Here is a 6,365-nt window from a genome sequence, read left to right as displayed (position 1 = left end):
AACCATGATAGCACATGCATATAACTTCCTTTTCTTGTCTTACAAGATATTACATTTCCTTTTATATGTCTTTGTATTTACTCAAATTCCTTTTCTCAAAAGGACGTATAATAGTATATATGTATAGCTTACGTATGTATACTCATCATCAATAAGAGAATTCTTTCTTTTATTCTCATCGTTTCTCTAAAAACCCTACTCTTGTCTTGCCGGCTCGTAATACGCCGAGAAACCAAAAACACCACTCGATCCTATAGTTTTGTTCATCTCGGTCTTCAACAATCTGTATGTTCAATTCAATACATTGAATAGTAGATTTCATACAGTTTGTTACAAAATATGAGATGCTTTGCAGGTTGGTTTAATTGCGTTAATAACGTATACACAATTAATAAGTATTTTTCAAATTTTATAATCATATATTAGTTTACTATATATTACTCCAACTCATTAAAATCGCTTATTAGATTGGTTCGCGTTGCTTCTTCCTCTCAATTTCCCATTTTTCTTAATAACAAACTTTTCATTTTTATATTTTTCTAAACTTATTTATTACCGAACAAAATATTTAGAAATATAGTATTCGCCATATAATTGTATTCTAATGAAAAATTAACAGCAATATACTCCTTCGATGTGCGAGAATATGAGACATAAAAGAAACTTTGTCAAGATTGATTGATTTATTTATTTATTAATTCAGAACAACAAAATGCTAAAACGGTCTCAGATTGCTTCGGGGGCATTAGTAGGTTTGAAGCGACAATGGCAAACGCCACTAACGCATTTAGGCACACCTACGAAGCATCTCATCAATCCACAGTCGCTGTCCGAAGTGCACGGCACCTTCCTCGACTTGTCCTCTCCCGAGTCTCCCATCTCTCTCGTGCATGTCACGTCTGCCATTAACACAAATATAATTTGTACGCAACACTGTTAAAATAACCATATTATATACGTATACATACGTGTATATATATATATATATATAGATAGATAGATAGATATAAAAAAACATCTCATAGAAGCTGTGGAGGGGACTCACGAGACATTGTGATCAAGAGCGCGAACAAGATTACTGTGAAGTAAACCTTCGACATGTTCGGGTTCGGTTTTTTTTAGGCTTATGGAAATGGTTTTTATGTGGTTGTTGAAGAGGTCCGTCAAGAACCCTAGTTCTATTTATAGGGTTTAGAACTAAATTTACGTTGGCCTTATCGTAAAACGTTTGGAATACAACGGACGAGAAGGTTTCATCATAGTCAATACCATGAATTTGCCGAAACCCTTTCGCCACCAATCGTGCCTTATAGGTATGCACATTGCCATCCATGTCGGTTTTCTTCTTAAAAACCAACTTGCATCCGATGGGTTTTACCCCTTCAGACGCATCAACCAAAGTCCATACTTTGTTGTCGTACATAGATTGTATCTCAAACTTCATAGCCTCGTGCCATATCTCAGAGTCGAAACTCGCCATAGCCTCTGGATATGATGTAGGCTCGTCATGTTCCAATAACATGAGTTCATCATTACCAGTCATGAGAAATCCATATCTCGTAGGCTCTAGGTGAATTATCCCTGATCTCCGAGGTTCACAAGTATCAGACGGAGTCTCAAGTCCCTGTGATGCAGGTTGAACATCTTCAACTTGCTCACTCGGTCCAGCGTCTGTCTGTAATTCTCGAACTTCTTCGAGATTAACTCTACTCCCATTAATTCCCTTAGAGACGAACTCTCTCTCCAGGAATTTCCCGTTCTGAGTAATAAACACTTTATTCTCGACCGGGTTGTAGAAATAGTACCCTTTAGTTTCCTAAGGATACCCTACAAACAGACACTTGTCAGATTTGGCGGATAGCTTATCATAAGCTTGACGTTTCACGTAAACGTCGCATCCCCAAATCTTCAAGAAAGACAAAGTGGGACGCTTCCCAGTCCATATCTCATATGGAGTCTTCTGAACCGTTTTCTTTGGACTCTTGTTCAGAATGAAAGCAACAGTCTCTAAGGCATAACCCCAGAAAGATTTTGGAAGATCAATCTGACTCATCATAGACCGTACCATATCCAATAGGGTGCGGTTCCTCCGTTCAGACACGCCATTCCACTGTGGCGTTCTAGGAAGGGTCAACTGTGAAACAATTCCAAAATCTACCAGATAGTCAGTGAACTCTTGGCTCATATATTCGCCACCACGATCAGATCGCAATGTCTTAACAGTCTTGCCAAGCTGGTTTTGTACTTGATACGTGTGTATCGAGTCTTGAATTTATACCCGATTCACAACTCACCGCAAGGATACGGATCGTCGTAACACGGGGTCGAACACAAGGACCGGTAGCTAAGTCTAAATCCTAATCGAAGCCAAATCAAAGCAAGCAAGTGGAAGTGATTATGGAAATAGGTGGAATCAATGGAAAATAAAATAAGAAAGCAAATAAAAATGAGTAAACTATCAAGCAATGATGACTACGGGTGTCGGGATATCTCTATGTGAATAATACGATCTATTCTATTGATTTTGATCCGAAACCAAACCCATATCTCTATGTAGTTTAGAATCTAACATAATTTACCAAGGGGTTAGCAAACATCAATCCAATAAAAGCGCAAATCAATAGAACCGAAACAAATCAAAACCGAAATCCAAGTTAGGGTTCAAACATACCCAAAACACATACGAATCCCTAACCCATAGCCGTGGATCTACTCACGGTTCATGGAAAACAATAAAAAGCACATAAAGAAAGAGATAAAAGAGAGGAAAGAAAGACTCATGCAGATGTGTAGTCTCCACGGTCGAATCTTCCTTCTTCTTCCCAAAATCCCCGTGAACTCTTATTCTTCTCTCACCAAAAGCTCTCCAAAAGTCTGTATCTAAGTGTTCTCTAAGGCTCTCTGATGTTCTAGGACGTGGCTAGGGCTTTTTTATAACCCTAGGGCGGCTCCCAAAAGTCCTATTCCCATTCTGGTGCTGAAAATCGCGAAACAGGGTTTTTTTACTAGATCCGGACCGATTCCAGGTGGATCCGGACCGGATCCAGATTCCTGGGGTCGAATTCTGCGTCCTTGATCCGGACCGGATCCAGTTGGATCCGGCCCTGCGCGGGCAGTTTTCTGGTCTTCACGAATTCTCTCATAACTTTCTACTCCGGTGTTGGATTTACGCGATTTCAGTGTTTACGTGAAGCTCTTGAAGTGCTCTTTCCAATGGTATAAGTTTCACCCGATTTGGACCTCTGTAGACAAAGTTATTGATGTCGAAACATGAGTACCTCATCCAGACTTCTCCTTTAACGCTCCAAATAGCTCCTTTTCGAGTCCAATCATCTTCGAAACCTATAACTTTGCAAAACTAAAGCACAACCGGGTTTTTTGTCCTAACACGCCTAGAATGCCTATGAATGCATGTGATTATCCTATAAAACCTAGACAAACTCTCATCAAAATATAGAGAAGAATAGGAGTTATCAAATCCCCCAGACTTAAACGTTTGCTCGTCCTCGAGTAAAGAATGAAGGAATAAAATCTGCAAGACAGGGAATGACGAACATCAAATAGCATCATCGTGAGACTCAAAAGCAAAACATCCATCCAATACTAGTTTCCCGAGAGTCGTACCCAAACCGGTCTACTATGATCTTCCTACCAAAGACTAATCTACCTAGACATGGGATTTTTATTGCTACCTAGAACCCATTAGAATCTCTACAACTCACCAATCATAGTTCCGAACCTATTCTTGTCTCAACTCAGCCTCTTCGATGTTAGTTCTACTTCATACCTGGATTTTTACCTTTTTGTAGAATTTCTCTATCAAATGCTAGCACCTCGGGTTTCTAGGACGTTGAAGTTGAAGGACATCGTTTTCTCTCTTTCTTTTCTTTTCTTTCTTTTTTTTTATTTTTTTATATTTTTTTTCTTTGATGCGATGTCTGACCCACAACTTAGACCCGAACCATCAATCGATGCACTCATGTCCTCGAACGATTTTCGTTGATGAGATTCCGACAGCGAAGTGTCGAAATGCTTTATTTTCCCAAGGCAATTGTTGAACTAGATTTCATCGACCTGCAAGACTCGGAAAAGGTTCTACAAGAAACATATAATCTGGATATAGTCGTTTCAACTCCGTAGGTTCCAAACAACAATCCCATCCCACAAACTATATATAGAAAGTCTAGAGAACTATCAATTCGACACGGTTCTACAAAGTCACTAGATCATCAAGATATTCCAACTCTATCATCCCTCAAATCTTCCAAATGATGCTCAAAACGAGTTTTCGAGGTATGCACGTGAACCTATATGATCCTAAATCTATATGATCAAATGCAATCATGCAAACCTAACAAAAATCATCTATATGAAAAGAAAGAAAACGTGTAAATGCAATTAATGCAAAGTGATATGCAAAAGATGAAAAATTTTTCTAAGTCTATATGCATGATAAAATGCACCTAAACTAAATGCAATCCTATGTAGATAGACCTGAATGTATGAAGGATCTATCCACCCCCCAAGACTTGAACCATACACCGTCCACGGTGTAGACTCTCGCCCGAAAAAGTAGAATCGAAAACAACGTATAGAAAGAACCAATAAGAGGGATAGAGAAGGCTTAGCTCTGCGAAATTCGTTCGCTCGCAATGAAGTTAACTCAGATCAAACGCAAGAGCTCTCACAAACTCTGTAAACTAGAACCTATCCAACATTGTCTCTTGGAAGTCGATGCTCATCTCTCTTGTGCCGGTGTAAACGCTCATAGAACAACAAATGTTATCCGGACAAAAGCATAATAATAGCAATGCATTCCGAAGGATCCAAAAATACAATCATGGTCTCTACTACCTATGCTATAAAGAAAAAGAAAAATAAAAAGAAAAGTTACCTAGTGCTCGGGTTGCCTCCCAAGAAGCGCTTGTTTAACGTCATTAGCTCGACCTATCTTGCTCAAATGATGGGAGGGTCTGAGAGGCGAAGATAATCGATCTTTCGCCACCCTGGATGTTGAGCATTAAGCGCATCTTTTGGACCTCGTGGATGCTTGAGCCTTCTATCCTCCTTGGGTTTCCAAACTTGTGAAGGAGGTGGATCTTGTGGACGTTTGAGCGATGATTTTGCTCGTTTCGATCCTCTCTTGCTCATTACCCCTACTCGACAACCTGTAATAAAAGGTTCAACACGGATATAGGATTATGAGCGGGATATGTACCTCTCTCCAATGATGGTCCTGTGTTCCTATCCGAGTATGTGTGTTTCTTTGTCCTAAGCCTTTGAGGTAGGGGCTTCAATTTCACCTTCGGGGCATTCTCTAGACTCCAATCCGCTTTATTCAGCGTCCCCGTGCTAGGTGGTCGCTCTCTGGGCTTAGAGTGTCTTTAGTAATCGTCGTGGAAGGTTCGGAGACGTTCGTAAAAGAATCGGGCGTGTCGATGTGAAAAATATCCGATTTGCTCAGAGACTGGATCCGGTCCGATTCCAGGTGGACTCGGTCCGTTTTCAGTTTGTATTCGCAAGACCGTTTTTGGATCCGGTCCGTTTCCAGATGGAATCGGTCCGTATCCACCTTCTGTAAAAATTCAGCTTCGGAAGGTGTTTGGATTCGGTCCGGTTCCAGATGGAATCGGTCCGGATCAAGCTTCTGTAAAACTCCAATTTCATCCGATCCTTCGTCAAATGCTCGCGTAAGCTCCCGGATATCCTCCCAATTGCTGTATATGCTCTCATTTGACGCGAGGAGAGATATCTCTAAAGGATCGACTTCCCGAAACTGATCGAAGACTTCTTGAGTGAGGATTTCATGCACATCGACATAGCATACTGAATCGGTGGTGGATGGTTGCTTCATGTTGTGATCTAAGGTGAACTCCACAATCTCGTCACCTATCTTCATCGTAAGACGACCAGCACGAACATGAACCACCGCATCGGCCGTGTTTAAGAACGGTCAGCCTAGTATAATCGGTATCTTCGAGTCCTCGTCCATAATAATCCCCGACTTTCAATGGGACGTCCTCGAGAATACCTGCAGGATATTTGACGGATCTATCTGCAAGCTGTAGTGTCATCGTCGTCGGCTTAAGATCTCCAATGTTGAGCTTCTTATAGATAGACAATGGAAGCAAGCTCACACTGGCACCCAAATCGCACAATGCACGGTCAATCTCAATGTTTCCGATTTTGCAAGGATTTGAGAAACTACCTGGATCCGATCTCTTCTGTGGTAACTCATGCTGTAGAATCGCAGCGCTCACCTCTGTGCTCAAGGATACTGTCTCCTTCCCAATCACCCTCTTCTTAGTCAAGATATCTTTCAAACTTTGTTCATAAGAAGGGATCTGGAGTATCGTCTCATAGAA

The 6,365-nt window shown here is 40.8% G+C and overlaps 1 long non-coding RNA gene across 1 annotated transcript; it reads right to left on the bottom strand.

Annotated features, from left to right (window-relative positions):
* Positions 1–647: 647 nt before the first annotated feature.
* Positions 648–1,150, bottom strand: LOC104820484. Its single transcript, XR_772929.2, has 2 exons — positions 1,046–1,150; positions 648–899 (listed from the first exon to the last, which is right to left on the bottom strand). It is a non-coding gene; the product is annotated as an uncharacterized LOC104820484 (long non-coding RNA).
* Between the last annotated feature and the right edge of the window lie 5,215 nt (positions 1,151–6,365).

Source organism: Tarenaya hassleriana, unplaced genomic scaffold (genome assembly GCF_000463585.1).
Source record: "Tarenaya hassleriana unplaced genomic scaffold, ASM46358v1 Cleome309, whole genome shotgun sequence".
In the NCBI taxonomy this organism is placed as follows: Eukaryota; Viridiplantae; Streptophyta; class Magnoliopsida; order Brassicales; family Cleomaceae; genus Tarenaya; species Tarenaya hassleriana.
This window is presented reverse-complemented; position numbering and strand designations above follow the sequence as displayed.